General features: G+C 44.7%; 1 pseudogene; it reads right to left on the minus strand.

Annotated features, from left to right (window-relative positions):
- The window catches only part of LOC141203872 (UDP-glucuronic acid decarboxylase 1-like), a 97,739-nt pseudogene that overhangs the window by 12,375 nt on the left and 61,639 nt on the right, over nucleotides 1–23,725 (minus strand).

Raw genomic sequence — 23,725 nt, forward strand, 5'->3', positions numbered from 1 at the left:
GAAATTGTGTGACAAATTTTGGTGCCATTTTTACCAATTTCCCCATGTGAAAATGTAAAATCTGGAGCTAAAACAAAATTTTTGTGGTAAAAAAGTAATTATATTTTCTTTACTGCCCAATGGTATAAGGTTCTGTGACACACCTGTGGTGTCAATATGATTGATGCATGCCTAGATGAATTAATTGAGAGGTATAGCTTGTAAAATGAGGTCTATTATGGGGGTAGGGGGGTTTGTGGTTCTGGCACCTTGGGGGCTCTGCCAATGTGACATGGCACCCTCAAACCATTCCAGCTAAATGTTCACTACAATATGGTGCTCCTTCCCTTCTGAGCCTTGCACTGTGCCTCAAAAGTAGTTTTCGACCACATATGAGGTATTACCATACTCAGGAGAAATTACGCAACATTTAGTCGACCATTTTCTCCTATTATCCCTTGTGAAAATTGACTCATGCGATTCACAGAATCGTATAACATTGGACTGAGGGTTAGAAATGCTTACTACACCACTAGATGAATTCCTCAAGAGGGGTAGTTTCCAAAATGGAGTCATTTGTGGGGGGTTTCTGCTGTTTTGGCATGTCAAGGGGTCGTCAAATGTGACATGGCATTTGCAATCTGTTCCAGCCAAAAAAACAGAATTCAATTAGGGCTCCTTCCCTTCCCAAACAGTAGTTTTCCACCACATTTGGGGTTTTGGTGTACTCAGGACAAGATTTCACAACAGACTGAACTGTCCATTTTCTCCTGTTACCCTTGTGAAAATTAAAAATTTGGGGCTGAAGGAACATTTTTGTGGGAAAAATGTATATTTTCATTTTCATGGCTCAACGTTATAAAATTTGGTGAAGTACCAACGGGATTAAGGTGCTCACTACACATCTAGATAAAATCCTTGAGGGGTGTAGTTACCAACTTGGGGTCACTTATGGGGGGTTTCCACTGTTTAGACACATCAGCAGCTATGCAAATGCGACATGGCGTCCGCCATCTATTCCAGCCAATTTTGCGTTCCAAAAGTCAAATTGGCGCTCCTTCCTAACCAAGCCCCGCTCCCAAAACAGTTTTCACCACAAAATTTGGGGCTAAATTAACATTTTTGTGGGAAAATGTAAATTTTTTTCCTTCCACATTTCTTTAATTCTTGTGAAGCACCTAAAGGTTAATAAACTTCTTGAATGAGGTATTGAACACCTTGAGGGGTGCAGTTTTTAAAATGGAGTCACTTGTGTATTTTCTATCATATATGCCTCCCAAAGTCACTTCAAATATGATGTGGTCCCTGAAAAAACAAAACAACCCTCCCCCCCAAATGTTTCAATAATCATGCTGATTTAAAGTAAAGTAGACATGTGAAAAATGTTCCATATTAACAATTGTGTGTTTAAGGGCATAAAAATTAAAAGTTTGGAAATTGGGCAAAAAATGGGAAAATTTTGCAATTTCCGATATTTTCACAAATAGCGAACAAATTTTACCACCATCATGAAATACAAGGTCACGAAAAAACAAAACAAAAAACAATCTCACAATAACTGAGACCCGTTGAAGCGTTTTAGAGTTATTACCACATAAAGTGCCACTGGTCAGAATTGTAAAAACTGGCCTGGTCATGAAGGTGAAAACAGGCTGGGGAGGGGAGGGGTGTGAAGGGGTTAAAGGCTTAGTGCCCACGATGCAGAAATGAAGCAGAAATTTTCCTGACTATTTCTGCATCTCCTTGGCAGAAAAACGCATGCGTTTTTTACATGCATTTTTGACGCGCATTTGATGCGTATTTGACATGCGTTTTTCCAATGCATTGTATAGGAAAATCTGCATGCAGAAACGCACAAGAATTGGTCATGTCCATATTTTTTCTGCGAGTAAAATCTGCACAGAAAAAATACGTACCATGTGCACAGAACTTGCAGAATGTCATAGGAAGTCATGGGATAAGGTATGCAATGCATTTCTGGAGCGTTTACGCGCTGCAAATACGCACCAAAATACGCACCAAAAACGCATCGTGGGCACACAGCCAAACAATTATATTTATCTCCATGTGTTACTCCATTAATTTGATTACAATTACTAGAAAAGAGGATAGTTTGGCATTACATTAGTTTCTCAAAAATGCTCAAAAGAATAGAATTTTTATTTCATTTCTATATGTTAACCACTTCGCACCAGAGCCTGTTTTTGCCTTCGTGACCGGGCCAATTTTTTCAATTCTGACCACTGTCACTTTATGAGGTAATTACTCTGAAACGTTTCAACGGATCCCCCTGATTCTGAGATTGTTTTTTCGTGACATATTGTACTTCATGATAGTGGTAAAATTTCTTCGATATCACTTGCGTTTATTTGTGAAAAAATCGGAAATTTGGCGAAAATTTTGAAAATTTTGCAATTTTCAAACTTTGAATTTTCATGTCCATAAATCAGAGAGATATATCACACAAAATAGTTAATAAATAACATTTCCCACATGTCTACTTTACATCAGCACAATTTTGGAACCAACATTTTTTTTTGTTAGGGAGCTATAAGGGTTAAAAGTTGACCAGCGATTTCTCATTTTTCCAGCAAAATTTACAAAAACATTTTTTTAGGGACCACATCATATTTGAAGTCACTTTGAGGGGTCTTTATGACAGAAAATACCAAAAAGTGACACCATTCTAAAAACTGCACCCCTCAAGGTGCTCAAAACCACATTCAAGAACTTTATTAACCCTTCAGGTGCTTCACAAGAATTTTTGGAATGTGGAAGAAAAAAATTAACATTTAACTTTTTTCACAAAAATGTTATTTTAGACCCATTTTCACAGGGGTAACAGGAAAAAATGGACCCCAAATTTTTTGTGCAATTTCTCTTGAGCGCGCTGATACCCCATATGTGAGGGAAAACCACTGTTTGGGCGCACTGCAGGGATCGGAAGGGAAGGAGCGCCATTTAGACTTTTTGAATGTAAAATTTGTCTGAATAATTAGCAGACGCCATGTTGCGTTTGGAGAGCCCCTGATGTTCCTAAACAGTGGAAACCCCGCACAAGTGACACCATTTTGGAAACTAGACCCCTTAGGGAACTTATCTAGATGTGTGGTGAGCACTTTGCACCCCCAGGTGCTTCACAGAAGTTTATAATAATGAGCTGTAAAAATAAAATTTTCACATTTTTCCCACAAAAACGTTTTTCATCCCTTAATTTTGCATTATCATAAGGGTAATAGGATAAATTGCACCATGAAATTAGTTGTGCAGTTTCTCCTGAACACGCCGATACCCTATATGTGGAGGCAAACCACTGTTTGGGCGCACGGCAGGGTTTGAAAGGGAAGGAGCGCCATTTGACTTTTTGAATGTAAAATTTGTTTGAATAATTAGCGGACGCCATGTCGCATTTGGGGAGCCCCTGATGTGCCTAAACAGTGGAAACCCCCCACAAGTGACACCATTTTGGAAACTAGACCCCTTAGGGAACTTATCTAGATGTGTGGTGAGCACCTCGAACCCCAAGATGCTTCACAGAAGTTTATAATAATGAGCTGTAAAAATAAAATTTTCACATTTTTCCCACAAAAAATGTTTTTCATTCCCTAATTTTGCATTATCATAAGGGTAACAGGATAAATTGCACCATTAAATTTGTTGTGCAATTTCTCCTGAGTACGCCGATACCCCATATGTGGGGGGAAACCACTGCTTTGGTGTACGGCAGGGTTCGGAAGAGAAAGGAGCGCTATGTTGGCTGGGATAGGTTGCAGACACCATGTCACATTTGAAGAGTCGCTGACATGCCGAAACAGCAGAAACCCCCACAAGTGACCCCATTTTGTAAACTACACCTCTCAAGGAATTCATCTAGGGAAGTAGTGAGTATTTTTTAATTTATACCATTGGGCAGTGAAAAAAGCATAATTATATTTTTACCACAAAAAAATGTTTTACCCTCAGATTTTACATTTTCACACAGCGCAATGGGTAAAAATGGTACCGAAATGTGTCACACAATTTCTTCTAAAAGTGGCAATACCCCATATGTGGCTGTATCGTACCGCTCAGCCATACGGCGAAATCTGGGGGGGACGGAGCGCTATTTGACAATTGGAGAACAAATTATTGTAGAATAGGCATTTGGATTTGGGAGCACAAAATTTTCTGAATTTCTTTTGGGGGGCAAGGGCCATTTCGCTTTTCCAGAGACTTTCTGCTACCAGTAACTTGGAAGTCCCTTATATTTTTAACAGATGACAGACCTGAGTGGGGACGAGCTTTTTTTGAGGACTGAGTTGAAGCTTTTATTGGGAACATTTTACGTAACATTTATCCGGCGCTCTAGGCTGAGCACTTACATCGGGGTTTCCATCTAAATTTCCAAGTGATGTAATTCAGATGAAACCCCTGCGGGATCCATTCACTGTAATGAGGCAGCAGAGTTACTCTGGACTCCGTCTGGCCTCTGTTTAGCGGTGTCCTTTTTTTCAGAAGTGCACAAAACTGTGGCCAACCGCACTTTTATGCACGCCTAAAACAAATGACACCGTGGGATCACAGGCCAGACGGCATCCACAGTGGCCTATATCTGCCTCACTACAGGGATTCTTACGTCATGGGTTCCGGCTGAATCACATATTTCAGAGATTTACACGGAAACTCTGGTGTAAGCGCTCAGCGCAGAGCGCAGGATAAATGTGAGCAGAGCCTTACTGCGATCTTTGGGAGACATAATAAACAAATCAGTAGCAGGTGAAGAATTATTTTTTACGCCGTTCCTCATGTGATATAACTGATTAGATTACTTTATTCTTCGGGTCGGTGCGATTACAGAGATACCAGATTTATATCGGGTTTTTATGACTCACAGCTGTCACACACTAAGAGACGCTTTTTTTTGCAAAATCTAGTTTTGCATCGCCATATTTTCAGAGCTATAATTTTTCCATATTTCGGCCGACAGAGTCATGTGACAGCTTGTTTTTTGCGGGACGAGTTGACATTTTTATTGGTACCATTTTTGGGTACGTGACATTTTTTGATCGCTTTCTATTCCGTTTTTTGAGAGGTAAAATTAACAAAAACCAACAATTCAGGAATTGTTTTTTGTGGTTTTTTTTTTATGTCGTTCTGCGTGTGGTAAAAGTGATCAGGCAGCATTATTCTTCGGGTCAGTACGTTTACAGCGATACTACACTTACTGTATTTTTTTTATGTTTTGGCGCTTTTACACAATAAAACAATTTTATAGAAAAAATATTTTTTTTGCATTCTTTTATTCTGAGCGCTATAACTTTTTTATTTTTCGGCTGATGGAGCTGTATGGTGGCTTTTTTTTTGTGGAACAAGATGACGTTTTCAGCGGTACCATTTTTATTTCCATTTTGCTTTTTGATCCCATTTTTTTCCACTTTTTGTTTGGCGATATGATGAAAAGCATATTTTTTTGCTTCGTTTTTTATTTATTTTTGTTACGGTGGGCACAGAAGGAGTTAATTAGTGTGACAGTTTTATAGATCGGGTTGTTTCGGATGCGGCGATACCAAATATGTGTACTTTTTTTGGTTTTGCATAAATATACGGATTTATTGGTTTAATATTTTATTTATTTATTTTTATTTATTTTGTGATTTTTTTTAACAGTTTAAAAACATTTTTTTTACTTTTTTTTTACATTTTTACTTAGTCCCTGTATGGGACATTAATTTTTATTTTTCTGATCACTGATCTCATGTAATGTAATAGACATGTATTACATTACATGAGATCTTCGCTGACTGTTTCACAGTCAGAGTCTCCTGCCAGGCTTCAGCTGCAGGCTGAGCCAGGCAGGACACCATATATGGCAGATCTGGAGGCGGTCATGTGACCTCCAGCTGCCATAGCAACGCCAGGTCCTGGAAGGTATCAGGGGTCGTCGGAGAGGTAAGTAAGACGACCCCCTCTCCTCTGTCTATCTTCTATATGCCGCGATCACTATAGATCGCGGCATATAGAACATAGCAAAGAGTTAACATCACTGGGACCTGATCCAATCAGGTCCCGATGATGTCCCCTGTCAGAGCTAACGCTCTGCACCGGAATCGCAGTGCTTGCAGGACCCTGGGGGTCCTGAGCGCTGCGAGGCCACCCACCGTTTTTAAACGTCGGCGCTGCACAGAGCCCAGCAAGCGCCGACGTTTATCTACAGTGGGCAGTCGCGAACCGGTTAAGGCTTTTGAGGTTCTTAAAAATGCTCAATCTTTCAAAAACCGCTAGCAATTAGAAGTAGTAATATGTACATTCTTCTGGCATTTTCCACCAGAAAGACGCTGCATACTGTGGCGCACTGCTACGCATTGGTGCCACAGAACCCAGAAGGGTGCATGGATGGACTTCTCCACAAGAGGACCCCACACATTCACACACCTCCACCCTACCACCTCAGACCAGCAGAGGGAGCCCCTTAGGGATATATAAAGGGAGGGTGGAGCCAGGCAGCTCAGTTAGTGTGCAGTGAGTATTCAGAGACAGAGAGGAACACAGCTCAGAGTTGAGCAGAGAGCGTGCTGACGCTCAGACAGGAGCACGCTGGCTGCTATGCTTAGGCGAGCCAAGGCTTACAGCACGTGTGAAAGCCTAGTGAGGGCGTTGGGTCAGCCTAAGGCGAGAGGAGAAGGAAGAAGTAGTGAGGGGGCACAGGAGCATACCAGGCTCACCCCAATATATATACCGGACACCGCGTCCGCGCCTACAGCGACATTTATACTCACTAGGAACCACCGGAACCCCTGGAGGACTACAGGTCCCAGGATCACCAAATGCTGACTACAGTACCAGGGCTAGGAGTCACGGAGGCCCCAGCGTCCAGGGAGAGTGATCTCCAAAGCGAAGGCCCTACCACCAGGTCAGCAGGTGCAGAGAGAGACAGTAACCAAGCTAGGCCTAGCTCCAGGCAGGTCGGAAGCTTAGAGAGTAAAGCAACGGATCAGGAGGCCCTATACCCGCTCACTGGGGAGAGTCCAAAAGTGTGCGCTTCACCTGGAGTACCCTGGACCGTGCCTGCAGCATCACCAGTAAAGGTACTTAAGCTTACCCCCGTGTGAGTGTCTGTCTTTCCTCCGGGACCGTCCTGCCGTCTCTCCCTTGCACCAACTTCCATTACACCCCACGCTGCCCTGAGGCCCGCTCCACCTGTGGGGCGCCATTCCATCACAAGCTGCCCTACCATCTGCCTCAGAGGACTGCTCCGCAGGGGCGGCTCCCTCTAGCCGCAATCCACAGGTGGCGCCACGAACTTTCCAAATCCCCTATATATTCCACCTTTTACTGACCGCCCTGGGTCACGGACCGGGCCAGCCACCGTGATATCCCCCAGCTACCGGAGGCCCGGCTGCCGAGTATCCCACGGCCCCGGGGGTGCATCAATACCTTGCAATGCAAGTCGATCAGAAGGCTAAAAAGATGTCCGGGCAGAAGATCTGACAATTACCTGGTGCGGTGCTGGGAAAGGTTGACTGGTGGAGGTGTTTGACCAGTCACACACAGTCATCTAATCGCAATTGTAAAGCCAGGCTCAGATTCATGAGGTGTACAAAAACAAAAAACAAACCCGACGAACTTTATTTTTTTTAATCATTTCAGGGAACGTGAACCTACGATCGTTTGATTGCTTATATTATATACTACAATACTGTGGTAGCTCAGTCTCCATAGCAGACCATGAAATTCACTAATTACCAAAATACTGTGATATTGCAGAAATTAGTGAATATCATGGTCTCTCAAGGAGACAGAGCTTCATAGGAGTCCATATAACTCGGACGAGTATGTGTCTGTGAAAAGCATCAGACAGCACTCAGATGCCATCAGAGTGCGGTCAGATTTTCACAGACCAACTGAATGGAAGAGGTGGAGAAACTTTTTTTCTTCACCTCTGAGAAAATTGGATCACACTCTGATCAGAGTTTGATCAGCGGGCGATCAGAGTGTGAATAGCATAATTGAACAGATTTTCTCGGATGAGATAAAAACTGTCATGTGACCCTTGCCTTAGAATGCAGCACTAGTGGGCATGCTCAACTGCCACTTTATGCATTCCCCACCAGTCAGCCAGAGAAAGCAGAGTACAGTCCTCTAGGGAATGAATGGAGTGGCAGTGACTCGCCCCCTGGGCCGTGGGGTACCCGGAACCGGGCCTTCTAGTGTACGGTGCTGATGGGGGTAGTAGTGGCAACCCGGTCCTGTGGCTCAGGGTGGTCAGACCAATGCTGTGGCAGTCTATTTATAGATGTTTTGAATGTCTGACTACGCCACCCGTGGATTGCGGTCAGGGATAACCGCCGCTGCAAGCAGGTCGGCTCCAGGTTTTTGTGGGCCCCGGGCGAAAGAGTCTCAGTGGGCCCCTTTAGCACATACCACGATTCATGATGCACAGATACAGCGGAGAAATATAGGTATTCATCACAGGGCCCAGCCTGCCACCTCATCCTTCACATATGCAGACGTGCACACACACACAGTACGCAGACATGCACGTACACACAGTACGCAGACATGCACGTACACACAGTACGCAGACATGCACACACAGTACGAAGACATGCAAGCACACAGTACGCAGACACGCACACACACAATACGCAGACACGCACACACACAGTACGCACACACACACACAATACGCAGACACGCACACACACTACGCAGACACGCACACACACAGTACGCACGCACACACACAATATGCAGACACGCACACACACTACGCAGACACGCACACACACACACAATAAGCAGACACGCGCACACACACTACGCAGACACGCACACACACTACGCAGACACGCACACACACTACGCAGACACGCACACACAATACGCAGACACGCACACACACAATACGCAGACATGCAGACACACAATACGCAGACATGCAGACACACAATACGCAGACACACACACACAATACGCAGACACAATATACGCAGACACACACACACAATACGCAGACACGCGCACACACACCCACACAATACGCAGACACCCACACAATACTCAGACACCCACACAATACTCAGACACCCACACAATACTCAGACACCCACACAATACGCAGACACGCACACAATACGCAGACACGCACACACAGTGCACAGACATGCGCATGCACATGGTACGCAGGCATGCACACACATACACACGTGAACATGGTACACAGATGTACACACAATACGCAGACACGCACAGATACATACACATACATATTTGAACACATTCTTAAAAACACATATAAAACAGACATAAATATATATACACAGTCATACACACTATCATACACAGACATTCACATCATACATGCACGCACACATAAGAAATATTTTTTATATGGGGATTGGGGAAGCTCGCTCACCTACCCCCTGGCCTGTGTCCCGTCCAGCTCCTCAGTCATGTGGCAGTGCAGGGCCTCAGGCATGTCATCTGGCCCTGGACCATCAGGGGGGCCCACTTTCCGTCAGGGCCCGGGCCGCTTCCCTGGCATCTGTGCAGGACCGCCGGTGCTGTTCAAGTCCTGCTCTGTTACATGCGCTTTGCGGCTGTGTCTGTTAGTAATGACTCGGCAGTTGCGACACACAAGCACAATTAAAGGCGCAGTGTCGCCCCTGCGTGTCATTACTACCAGACACAGCCACACTGTGCACAGCGCGCGGCCATGTCTTGAAAGTGACAGCACTGGGCCTGATTGGTGGAGCAGCAGCACACTGACCGCACACTGCTGCTGCTGCATGAAGCAGAGCAGGGCTTGAACAGCACCGGCGGCCCTGCACAGATGCCGGGGAAGCGGCCCGGGCCCCGATAACGAGTGGGCCCCCCTGATGGTCCAGGGTACTTGCCCGGGTACGCCGGGTGCTGACGCCGGCCCTGGCTGCAAGGCAGACCGCTGAGGCTGGTGTTGGTGTGCAGCACAGGGATAGGATAACTCCCCACGGGAAAAGTGTAGCCTCAGGGCAATGTAGGTGGATGCTGGGGGTGATGGTGCAGGCGCAGCATAAATCACACAGAGTCCAATGGTGCAGTCCAGGGTCTTTTACTCACAGTTGATATCCAAGTCACTTCTGTCAGCAATGACTGCCCAAGCCGTGCTGCGTCCACCAGGTGAGGGGCTCGGTCAACCCCCAGGCAATTCAGGAGTATGGCACAGGACCCCCTTCTGTCCTTTCTCTGGCCTCTCGTGCCCCACCAGTGACCAAACTTCTGTCCAGCTACTGCGGACCGTGTTGGGTAAGCGTTGGCCTACACTTCCCGCTATCCTATATGGTGCCTTCCTAGCAGGTTTGGCGGGGGGTCGCACCAATAAATGATCACGACCTCCGGTTCTTGGCTGAGGAATGATTTACCTCCACCAACTTGGGAATCCGGTACCCTTCCACAGCCTGACCCTTAGTGCTCCGGTTGCTGTCCGTTCTGCTCTCCTAGGGTCCTTTCTGCCTTCTTGTTTCTGGAGCCCTTCCACTCCTCTGTCTCTTCTCCTTCCTTCCTTCTCCTTCACCTCTCTGGCCCCGGCCTTCTCTCTAGGCCTGCCTCGTGGAGCTGAGCTCAAGCTGAGCCACAGCTCCCTGCCAGCTCTCTCTGGCTGAACTACCTCTCTCTTTCTCCACTCCACTACTCAACTTCTACTCCTCACTTAAGATGGCTCCCACCTTTTATCTACTTCTCTGTGTCTGAGCTCAGGTGACTTGCACCCAATGAGCTCCTTCCTATGCTCCAGAAACCGTCCCCTTCTGCTCCTACACCACTGGGTTCTCTCCCCACTCCAGCCAGGGACATGGTCAGTTGTGCCTGCAATAAAATGGGAGCACCGTCGAGCTGTCCCCCGGAAATGGGGAGTGTGTATGTGTATATGCAGCTAACTGAGCCCTGGTCCACACTCCATCCTTACCTGGAAGTGGAATATCACACCTCTGGTTGAGGTGCAATACCCCTGTAGCAACCGTACCCTCGGGGCGCTACAGCAGTCACATGTGTACTCCATTCTAGGGAGGGTAAAAGTGCCCCGTTCTGATGATCAATGCCGGGATCAAACAGTTAGACCCCCAGTAAACTGTGGGTAGGTGACAAAAACCTCTTTAAAAAGGTCACGTTCAGTATTTAATTCATATTTTACCTCAGTGTTTGTAAGCCAAAACCAGGAGTGTGTGATAAATGCAGAAGTGGTGACGTGTTTCTATTATACTTTTCCTCTGATTGTTCCACTCCTGATTTTGGCTTACAAATACGGATATAAAATACTGACCAAATACTGAACGTGTCAGCATTTTTTGTTTTTATTCACCGCTGTAGTGGAGCTTTAAACGCAAGTCCTCCGGTCATGTATTCACCCTCCGGCTTCTTCACTGTTTTTTTTTTGGAAATTAAATACACACATACTTTTTTCCCACAAAAGTCTTGTAGCCCCATATTTTCTCATTTTCACAAGGATATCAGGAGAAAATGGCACCAAAATTTGTTGTGCAATTTCTCCTGAGTACACAGATTCCCCATATGTGGTTGAAAATGACTTTTGAGGCACAGTGCAATGCTCAGGAGGGAAGAAGCGCCATACTGGAGTTAAAATTTTGCTGGAATGGTTTGAGGGTGCCATGTCACATTGGCAGAGCCCCTGAGGTGCCAGAACAGCAGAAACCTCCCATAAGTAACGTCATTTTATAAAACTAGATCCCTCAATGAATTCATCTAGGGGTGCAGTGAGGATGTTGACACCACATGTGCCACAAAGAATTTTATACCAATGGGCGGTGAAGATTAATCGCTTTTTTTGCCACTAAAATGCTGTTTTAGTTCCAAATTTTTAATTTGTCTAAGGGCTAAAGGGAAAAAATGGATCTTTGTTTTTTGGGCAGATTTCACTGTTATGATTTGAAGGTGCCATGACCCACTGGGAGAGCCACTGAGGTGCCAGAACAGCAGAACCCCCACAAGTGACCCCATATTACAAAATTACACCTCTCAATGAATTAATCTAGGGGTGCGGTGATCATATTGACACCACAAGTGTGTCAGAATTTTACACCATTGGGCAGTGATGAAAAAAAATTAATTACATTTGTTTACCACAAATATTTTGCTTTTGCCCCAGATTTTACATTTTTATACAGGGAAAAGGGTAAAAATGGCACCAAAATTTGTCACAGTTTCTGCTGAATGTAAAAATATCCCATATGTGGCTGTACAGTACTGCATAGTGTACGGTGAGATTCGGGAGGTAAGGAACGCTATTTGCCTCCTGGAGCACAGATTTTCCTAGAATAGTTTGCAGACTCCAGATACAGAGCCCCTACGTGCTAGACGAGCAGAATACCCCCTCAAGTGACCCCATTTTGGAAATTATACCCCTCTGGGAATTTATCTGCAGGTGTAGTAACGATTTTGACTCCATTGGTGTTTTACATTAACAAGCAGCAGTGGATGTTGGAGTGAAACTTGCAAATCTACTAATGAAGTGCCCGGCACGTTCTACTGGAGACACGTACCCGTAAATTAAATGGGCTCTCATCGCTACAGAAATGCCAAACATGTGGACGTTAAATGTGGCTCAAGCACACTGTGGGGCTCAGAAGGGGGATCATCTGTATTTGGGAGTTCAGATTCGCTGAGTTTCTGTTTTTGGGGGGGGGGTGGCGAGGAGCCATAGTACTTTTCCAGAGCCTTTGTACTGCCAGTAACATGGAAGCCCCCCATATTTCGAATGAAGTAATGCAGATGACACAGCTGACTGGTCCACTCACTATAATGAGGCATAAGAGTTACTCTGAACTCAGTCTAGCCTCTGTTCAGCAGTGTCCTTTTCAGAAGTGTACAAACCTGTGGTCGACTGTGCTTTCATGCAAGCCTAAAAAGACGGACACCACCGGATCATAGGCCAGACGGCGTCCACAGTGTCTCCATCTGTCTCACTATATGTAATCTTCCCTCTAGGTTTCCGTCTGAGTCACGTATTTCAAAGATTTACATGGAAACCCCGGTGTAAGCGCTCAGCGTAGAGCACAGGATAAATGTGCGCTGAGCCTTACTGCGATCTTTGGGTGACAGAATGAACAAATCAACAGCTGGTGAAGATTTAGATTTATTTTTTACGCTGTTCCTTGAGCGGTATAAGTGATTAGACGACTATTCTTCAGGTTGGTGCGATTACAGCGATCACTGTATTCTGAGAGTTATAAATTATTTTGGCATTGATGGAGCTGTATGGTGGCTTGTTTTTTTGGGGGGGGGGTGCAAGATGATGTTTTCAGTGATACAATTTTTTATTTACATTCATATTTCTGATCGCGTTTTAGTCCACTTTTTGTTTGGTGGTACGATGAAAAAGTATTGTTTTTTGCCTCCTTTTGTATTAATTTTTTAAAGCTGTTCACTGAACGGGTTAATTAGTTTGACAGTTTTATAGGTCAGGTCATTCCGGACGCGACAATACCAAATGGGTGTACTTTTATTGTTGATTTTTTAAACAAATACTTCTTTATGGTTAATATATATTGTAATTACACTTTTATTTACTTAGTCCCTATATGGGACGTTCACCTTCAGTAGTCTGATCGCTGGTATAAAGCAATCAAATTTACCAGCACTACAATGCTTTACAACTGTTAGTGCTGCACTGACACAAGCCCCTTACACCATGCTCTGTGCACCCCTTAAACTCTAAGGGGATTGCCGTAACTTGGTGATCCAGATGTAGTCATGACAACCTCAGGTCACCATGGCAAAGATCGAGCTCTTATAATGACATCGCGGGGGCACCGATCGTAGGGGAGAGGGAGCTCCCTCCCTACCTTTTAAATGCTGCGATCAATTGAAGCATTTAGGGGGTTAAACTGCCGGGAGTGGTGAGGGCACCATTTCTGGCAGTGAGTCGGGCGTCAACTATGATGTTTGCTGAACACCCGGTGGCGATCGCGCACACACCACACACACACCACACACACACACACACACACACACACAGACACACACAGACACACACAGACACACACAGACACACACACCACACACACCACACACACATATACACACACACACACAGACACACACAGACACACACACACACACACACATACACACACACACACACACACATACATACACACACACACACACACACACACACACACACACATATACACACACACACACACACACACACACACACACACACATATACACACACACACACACACACACACACACACACACACACCGCTCCTGTGTGCGCGCGATCGCCTTGACGAATCTATACTCCATTGGTCGGGAAGTCTTTCCCTTCCATGAAGAGTATATACTGCAAATGTCGTGAAGGGGTTAAGCACCACTCCAGAGATTAAATGAAAAAAAATGCTGGAGTAGTGCTTTATCAGGTAAGAATGTGAAACTTGAATGAAATAATTAGAAAACCATGCATCATTCCCTTTATACGTCACAAATACTTGAAACTTTGTATTTTACGTGATATACTAAACACATTTAAGCTTGTGTGTAATATGAAGAAATGTGGAAAGTTCACGGGGCATACTTATACTTATTCAAAGGGCACTATATGGAAATATTATCTACACACACACACGATCAGTGAGTGAGCATGGAAGTCACACCATTGTGATGTCACCAGAATCCAAAGACAAGATGACAGGGAGAGTCAGAGGTGACATCACAAGTCAGAGGATTCTCAGCCAGGCAGCATGTGAGCAGTAGAGCAGCTCAGGCTACAGAAGGATTTGAGAATCCAGGTATTTAGTAAAGTTTCATCTATGGCAGTTCACTCACATGAGAGGAACATGTACAGTAGTGCCCAACCCCTTTAGGTTTTACTCTGGGTGCACAGACAGCTCTGGGGTCCATTTTAGGTCATCAGAGCGGAATGTACTAGTCTCCTGAAATCTGGTGACATCATGGAAAAAAGGGACCCTCCCTACAGTAATACAATGCAGTAAAGTTTTTTAAAAGGTCATAAATTATTATTTTTTTTTTCATCCAAAAAGTAAGGGCAGAGACAGTCGGCCATATAACTCGTGCGAGGATTGCATCATAAACCTTGTACTGGTTGTCTGCTCTCCTGACCTGAGCTTGACAACTGCACAGAAATCCATCAGGCTGTCATGCTCAGGTCAGGAGAGGCGCCAGGCCAGCCGGGCACTGTGATGTGATCATCGCACCAGTTATATGGCAGTTTGTCTCTGCCCTTACAAGAACTCTCAGACAGAAATGGGGCTTTTTACAGAATGTATAACACCCCACTCACTAGCACAGTACTATGATATATTGTCAAGTTTCTTTGCTCAAATCTGCAACAAGTAATACGCAAAAATGTGGTAAAATGGAACAAATTTTTTTTTTCTTAAAAGCCTGGTCAACCTATTTAGAGGATCAATTTTTTCCCCACCGATCCAGAGAGCTACAGAATTCCCTATACCAGAGATCCCCAACCTGTGACTCGCAGGCCCATGATGTGTGGATCGTGGTTGTCTGCCAGCTTGATGCATTAGCACCAGGTCCAGTAAAAAGCTATAAAGAGCAGGTCTCCAGACCTGTGACTAGCCCTGCACCGTAGCGCAAATCTGTAGGCACATATACCAGCCTTGTGGTTTTAGAGATTAATATATTTAATTTATCTGGAGGTAGGAACATCCTGCCAGTCACAGGAGATTCTTTCAGCTGGATGTGATAGTGTGGTGGGAGTGCTTGATGCGAGCATACTGAATCGGGGTAAGGTGACAACCACTGGATGCAAGCATACGGCCTCCGTTTAATTTCTATGGGAAAGTTTGGCTGCCATTATAATAGTAATTGGGGATTTGGGTGACGCTACTTTGGGGGAGAGCAGGAGCAGATGTCACTACCCCAAGGTGCATCTGGATGTGGCTCTCCAGATAAGAAAGGTTGAGGACCACTGCCCTATACAGTGTCTATAGCACTGCCATCTCCAGGAGTCCCAAAACAATAACTGGAGTAGTAGTATTCCCAGCGGTCGAACCCCAAAAGAGGAGAGCCGGATCACTTAGCAAGTTATCTATTCACAGGATAAGATGGAACCAAGTACCTAATTCTTACTGCTGCAGTTTATAAACTTTTACAAAAGGGGACAGTATGTACTTATTAAATGCAAGACTATTAATTCTGGGGGAAAAAAAAGAGACTTCAGGCTTTGTTACGCGATTACAATATGGACAAATTGTAGTTACTAAGATATTGTATATAAATACATAGATTGGTCACTAGAGGGCAATAAAACCTATATTTATACCCACACTTCACGCCATCCAGTATGAATGGACCCATAGATACATCATTTATAAGGCAGCAGTGATTGAACATTACGCTCTGCCACAACTCCCAAGGAATGCCACGCGGAGTGAAACTGAACAGCATGTATTATCTATAGATGACTTGGCACATTAATTTCCCACTTTACTAAATATCTTTCCAGCAATTTTCTCATTCATTCGTTGAAAACCTCCTTTACATGGAATCTGTCACCAGGTTTTTGCATCTGAATGCAGCATGACGTCATTTTGATAGAATCCCTGTTTTATCTGCTGCAGATCTACAGATTCTCAGAATGCAGAGCTCTACATAATCCCGCCCACACCAGTGTGCATAGGCAGAAAGCTGCCAATCAGTGATGGTGGTGAGAGCATCTACAGAGCGCATGAATATGGACGACTACATGACAGCAGTTTTACTACTTCCCCAAGGGTAATTTCATGCGCATAAAACATTCTGTCCTTAAATGGCAGGTCACCTGCCTCCTAATTTAAATATCGCACCTGCGCAGTCAGTATAGTGGTCTTTAAAAAAAATAAACAAAACAAAATGGCAATGGCGCTTTGCAGCCTGCAGTGGGGCGCAGACTGGCTTCCTAATGCGGCGGTTCGAGGAGTCTCCTTCGGCGGTTGCATTTTTGCCACTCTCCCCCGAATTGGGAGTCTGTTCTTCTCTGAGCCAGCTGTCAAGCTGACAGCCAGCTCACTGAAGGTGCAGCGCCGGCTCCCTGTGTTCAATTGTACGGGGGCAGTGAAACAGGATTTAAAGACAGTTTGCAGCCCAAATATTACATCTGCCCCCACCCCTAAACTGGGTCCTTAAATCCTTTTACATCTGCTCCGACCCCCAAAAGTTTGGATGGGGGAAGATGTAATAGGATTAAAGGACACAGTTTGGGGAACGAGGGATGGGTGCGGACACAATATGGGGAGGGGGAAACAGGAGAAATTTGAGGGGGCATGGATGCAGACTCAGTATGGGGATGTGTGCGGAGGCAGTATAAAGATATATTTTGTGCAGGGAATATAGTAAGGGGCAATTATTTATTCAGGGGCTCAGCTTAGAGCCGATATTTTTTATTCAGGAGCATTATAATGACACTGCTATTTTTAAGGGCATCGTGTGGAGTCTGGACAAGATGAAGAAAATAAAGAGAACGACTCCCAGAGACAACATCATCTTTCCGGTACCTGGATATAAATGTTTTTTTGTAATACTGACTAATTCTCATATTTTTATTTATGTTAGGAACATTAAAGGGGTTGTCCAAGTTTGTAATGAGTCTGCAGTCATTCTATGTGACGGCAGACTTCAGAATTCTCACAACGCGCACTGCACACTGTCAGGATTCTCTCATGCCAGCGATTTGCATACATGCAGTCACATGCCGACTAGACGTGTGGCCTTACTCGATGAAAATGAATTGAGCGAGGCCAGACACGTCTAGTCGGAATATGGCCAGAAGTATACAAATCACATACTTGCACTTACATGACCGTCCACTCTTGCCACCGGCAAGGGAGAATTTTAAAAAAGTGTGCAGTGCATGCGCTGTGATATTTCAGAAGCCTGAAGTCACAGAGTGACTGCAGACTTTCATCACAAACCGGACGAGTCCTTTAATTATAAACTGAAGCCCTGTGGCATGCCAGTCCAATCCAAATAGCATTTAATATACCGTCAGGATTCAGCTCTGCTCGCTGGCAGGTTTCATCAGTCATCTCATGGCCACTTCACTCATGTGATTTTCATACTTACGGTCATGCAACAACTAGTCTGTTTTTCACTGAGCTTTGAGAGAAATGGGGAGAGCAGCTAGTCAGCATGCGACTAAGTGCAAATCGCATATGTGCTAAAGAGGGGGGATCTAGAACGAACCAGACTGTAAATAACATGGTAAAGGCAGTTAGTGAAGATGTCGATAGGCGATACATTCATTGGTAGATACAGTGGGTATGTAAAGTATTCAGACCCCTTTAAAATTTTTGACTCTGTTTCATTGCAGACATTTGGTAAATTCTAAAAAGTTCATTTTTTTCTCATTAAAGTACACTCTGCACCCCATCTTGGCTGAAAAAAACAAAATGTAGAAATTTTTGCAAATTAAAAAAGAAAAACTGAAATATCACATGATCATAAGTATTCAGACCCTTTGCTCAGTATTGAGTAGCAGCACCCAAGTTTTTCACACCTGGATTTGGGGATCCTCTGCCATTCTTCCTTGCAGATCCTTCCCAGTTCCGTCAGGTTGGATGGTGAAAATTGGTGAACAGCCATTTTCCGGTCTCTCCAGAGATGCTCAATTGGGTTTAGTTCAGGGCTCTGGCTGGGCCAGTCAAGAATGGTCACAGAGTTGTTCTGAAGCCACTCCTTTGTTATTTTAGCTGTGTGCTTAGGGTCATTGTCTTGTTGGAAGGTGAACCTTTCCCCAAGTCTGAGGTCCAGAGCCCTCTGGAAGAGGTTTTCATCCAGGATATCTCTGTACTTGGCCGCATTCAGGTTTCCTTCAATTGCAACCAGTTGTCCTGTCCCTGCAGCTGAAAAACACCCCCATAGCATGATGCTGCCACCACCAGGTTTCACTATTGGGCAGAGGATGAGCAGTGTCTGGTTTTCTCCACACATACCGCTTAGAATTATCACCAAAAAGTTCTATCTTAGTCTCATCAGACCAGAGAATCTTATTTCTCATAGTCTGGGAGTGTGTTTTTGAGCAAATTCTATGCAGGTTTTCATATGTCTTGCATTAAGGCGATATAGTGGATTGAATAAAAAGCGGTCTATGGAGCGCTAAAATGATTAACACTGGAGATGACAGATTGGGGCTAAAAAATAAAATTTAATGAGCCCTTTCCACAACGCGTTTCGATAGCAAACTATCTTCCTCTGGTGCATTGAGGAGAGGCTTCGGTCGGTACACTCTGCCATAAAGGCCCAACTGGTGGAGGGCTGCAGTGATAGTTGACTTTTTGGAACTTTCTCCCATCTCCCTACTGCATCTCTGGAGGTCCGCCACAGTGATCTTGGGGTTCTTCTTTACCTCTCTCATCAAGGCTCTTCTCCCACGATTGCTCAGTTTGGCTGGACGGCCAGGTCTAGGAAGACTTTTGGTGGTCCCAAACTTGTTCCATTTAAGGATTATGGAAGCCACTGTGCTCTTAGGAACCTTGTGTAATGTAGAAATTCTTTTGTAACCTTGGCCAGATCTGTGTCTTGCGACAATTCTGTCTCTGAGCTCCTTGGGCAGTTCCTTTGAGCTCATGATTCTCATTTGGTCTGACAGACAGGTGTGTGCCTTTCCAAATCAAGTCCTATTAATTAAACACAGCTGGACTCCAATGAAGGAGTAGAACCATCCCAAGGAGGATCACAAGGAAATAGGAAATGGACAGCATGTGACTTAAATATGAGTGTCTGAGCAAAGGGTCTGAATACTTATGACCAGTTGATATTTCAGTTTTTCTTTAAAAAATCTCTATATTTCTGGATTTTTTCAGTCAAGATGGGGTGCAGCATGTACCTTAATGAGAAAAGAAAAAGAACTTTAGAATTTACCAAATGGCTGCAATGAAAGAGTGAAAAATTTAAAGGGGTCTGAATACTTTCCGTACCCACTGTATATTGATCAATACATTTTCTAGCCATACATTTATTGGATGGATAGATCAACCTAGTGAATATCTAACGATATATCAACCAATGTATCGCCTATCAAGCTTTTCATCATCATCAACCTCTAGAAAGATTTGCTATTTAATAAATAGATGCCTAGCTATATATCCTCACCAACTGCCTTTACCATGCTGTTTACAGTCTGATAAGTTCTGTATCACTATGTATATATATGCTCTATCCCACTAGGTAGGGAGACAGAAAATTTATATTTATATTTTATTTTGATACATTGGTGGCACCGTGGGGTTGAATTTATTTTAATACTAGTAATACCAAATATGTTGGGAGCAATCCTGTGTGCGCTGCGCTCCTATGTGCAGTGGTGATGACTGCCTCTTGTGCACGCTCCCGCATTGGTCCTCGGTACACAGTGGACGGCATTTTGTTGGTTTCATTTTTGAAGACCACTATATTGAATGCGCCGGCGCGATATTTAAAATCAAGAACCACAAAATTTAATTCTTCACTGCAAGTATCATTTTAATCTGTAACAGCGCCAACATGACAATGCCTGTAAAACCTGTCAGCAGAATTTTGCTAATTCTTTACTAAGTGAAATGACCCAACTATGGTGGCAGAAATGAAATTTTGTATAATAGAGATGTATGTATTCTCTCTCTCTCTCAGATTATATATATATACACACACACACACACTATTACACACTAACCTGACATATTGAAACGCCCTAGTCTGTGATCCTGATCCATATACCTACAGAATGAAAAACAAAAACCTTATTTACGGTAAAATGTAAGAAAAATGGCTTAATAGATGATAAAACTTTGTGATGCAGTTTGAACAACTCTTGCCTGTAAAAATGAACAACTCCAAAAACATTCAGAAGTTCATTAAATTACACATACTTTCAGAAAGAATTTCGCTAACACCTTGAAGGTGCAGAAATTTTTCCCTCCTTGCCTTTAAAGATCCACAATTTTATTAATTATTTTTCCAGTAACATAGCTATATGATGGTTTATTGCAGTTTTGAATGACAATTTCCGTTATCAAATAAAGTACACTGCATAACGAAAAAAATTCAGAGTTTGATAAAACAAAAACACACACAGTGGGGAAAATAAGTATTTGAAACACTGCCGATTTTTCAAGTTTTACCACCTACAAAGAATGGAGGGGTCTGTAATTGTTATCGTAGATACACCTCAGACACAGAATCTCAGAAAAAAAAAAAGCAAACAATCATATCGTATGATTTTTATATATTTCATGTAATAAAAATGCAAATTAAGTATTTGATACAACTTAAAACTTAAATATTTGGTACAGAAACCTTTGTTTACAATTACAGAGGTCAAACGTTTCCTGAAGGTCTTGACCAGGTTTGAAGACACTGCAGCAGGGATTTTAGCCCACTAATCCATACAGATCTCCAGATCTTTCAGGTTTCGGGGCAGTTGTTGGGCAACATTGAGTTTCAGCTCTCTCCAAAGATTTTCTATTGGGTTAAGATCTGGAGACTGGCTAGGCCACTCCAGGACTTTGAAATGCTTCTTAACCTTAGTTGCCCTGACTGTGTGTTTCAGATCATTGTCAAGCTGGAAGACCCAGCTACGACCCATCTTCAATGCTCTTACTGACAGAAGGAGGTTATTGGCCAAAATCTCGCGATACATTACTCCACATCCATTCTCCCTTTAATACGGTGCAGTCATCCTGTCCCCTTTGCAGAAAAGCACTCCCAAAGTATGCTTCCCCCACCATGCTTCACGGGTGGGACTGTGTTCTTGGGGGTTGTACTCAACATTCTTCTTCCTCCAAATATGGCTGTGGATACCAAAAAGATCTATTTCGGACTCCTCTAACCACATGACCTTCTCTGGATCATCCAGTTGGACATTCGTGAACTTCAAACGGACTTGGACATGTCCTGGCATGAGCAGGTGGACCTTGCGTGCTCTGCAGGATTTTAATCCATGACAGTGTAGTGTTACAAATGGTAATGTTTGAGACTGTAGTCCCAGCTCTCTTAAGGTAATTGACCAGGTCCTCCCGTATAGTTCTGGGCCAATTCCTGACCTTTCTCAGAATTATCCTTACCCCACGAGGCGAGATCTTGCATGGAGCCCCAGACCAAGGAAGATTGCCAGCCATTTTGCTTCTTCCATTCTCTGATAACTGTGCCAACAGTTGTTGCCTTCTCACGAAGCTGCTTGCCTATTGCCCTGTAGCCAATCCCAGCCTTATGCAGGTCTACAATTTTGTCCCAATTTTGGACCATGGTGCAGAAGCTGGAGTGTTAATAATGGAGTATGTGGACAGGTGTCTTTTATACAAGTAACGAGTATAAACAGAAACAATTAATACAGAAACTAAGGGCTGAGTAGGAGGGCTTCTAAAGAAAAATCTAACAGGGCTGTGAGCCAGAATTCTTGATGGTTGATAGATGATCAATTACTTTAACATCATACAACGTGATTTCCATTTATTTCCTTAACTATTCTGTCGCTCACAGTTGAAGTGTTGTAACAATAAAAAATTACAGACCTCTATTCTTTGTAGGTAGGAAAACATGCAAAATCGGCAGTGTATCAAATACTTATTTTACCCATTGTACAAACAGAGAAGACGCGGGCCAAAAGGGAAGGAGGACGTGGGCCAAAAGGACGAGGTATGAAGGACGCGGGCCAGAAAAGGACGCGGGCCAAAAAGGACCAGGTATGGAGGACGCGGGCCAGAGGACGAGGATGCGGGCCAAAGGACGAGGTATGGAGGACGCAGGCAAAAAGGACGAGTTATGGAGGACGCGGGACAGGGGACCAGGTATGGAGGACGCGGGCCAAATAACGAGGTAAGGAAGACGCGGGCCAGAGGACGAGGTTGCGGGCCAGAGAACGAGGTATGGAGGACGCGGGCCAAAAGGACGCGGGCTAGGGGACCAGGTATGGAGGACGCGGGCCAGGGGACCAGGTATGGAGGACGTGGGCCAAAAGAACGAGGTAAGGAGGACGCGGGCCAGAGGACGAGGACGCGGGCCAGAGGACCAGATATGGAGGACGCGGGCCAAAAGGACCAGGTATGGGGGACGTGGGCTAAAAGGACCTGGTATGGAGGACACGGGCCAAAGGACCAGGTATGGAGAACGTGGGCCAAAGTACCAGGATGCGGGCCAGAGGATGAGGTCGAGGGCCACAAAGGACGAGGTATGAAGGACTCGGGCCAGAAAAGGACTCGGGCCAGAAAAGGACGCGGGCCAAAAAGGATCTGGTATGGAGGACGCGGGCCAAAAAGGACGAGGTATGGAAGACGCGGGCCAGAGGACGAGGAATGGAGGACGCGGGCCAAAAGGACGAGGTATGAAGGACGCGGGACAGGGGACTAGGTATGGAGGACACGGGCCAAAAAGGACCAGGTATGGAGGACGCGGGCCAAAACAACGAGGTAAGGAGGATGCGGGCCAGAGGACTAGGTATGGAGGACGCGGGACAAAAGCGACGAGGTATGGAGGACGCGGGCCAAGGTACGAGGACGTGGGCAAGAGGACGAGTACGAGGGCCACAAAGGACGAGGTATGAAGGACGCGGGCTAGAAAGGACGCGGGCCAGAAAAGGACGAGGGCCAAAAAGTAACAGGTATGGAGGACGCGGGCCAAAATGACCAGGTATGGAGGACGCGGGCCAGAGGACGAGGAATGGAGGACGCGGGCCAAAAGGACGAGGGATGAAGGACGCGGGACAGGGGACTTGGTATGGAGGATACGGTCCAAAAAGGACCAGGTATGGAGGACGCGGGCCGAAAAGGACCAGGTAAGG

Source organism: Phyllobates terribilis, unplaced genomic scaffold (genome assembly GCF_046119375.1).
Source record: "Phyllobates terribilis strain yellow unplaced genomic scaffold, ASM4611937v1 Scaffold_125__1_contigs__length_5108534, whole genome shotgun sequence".
NCBI classification, from domain to species: Eukaryota; Metazoa; Chordata; class Amphibia; order Anura; family Dendrobatidae; genus Phyllobates; species Phyllobates terribilis.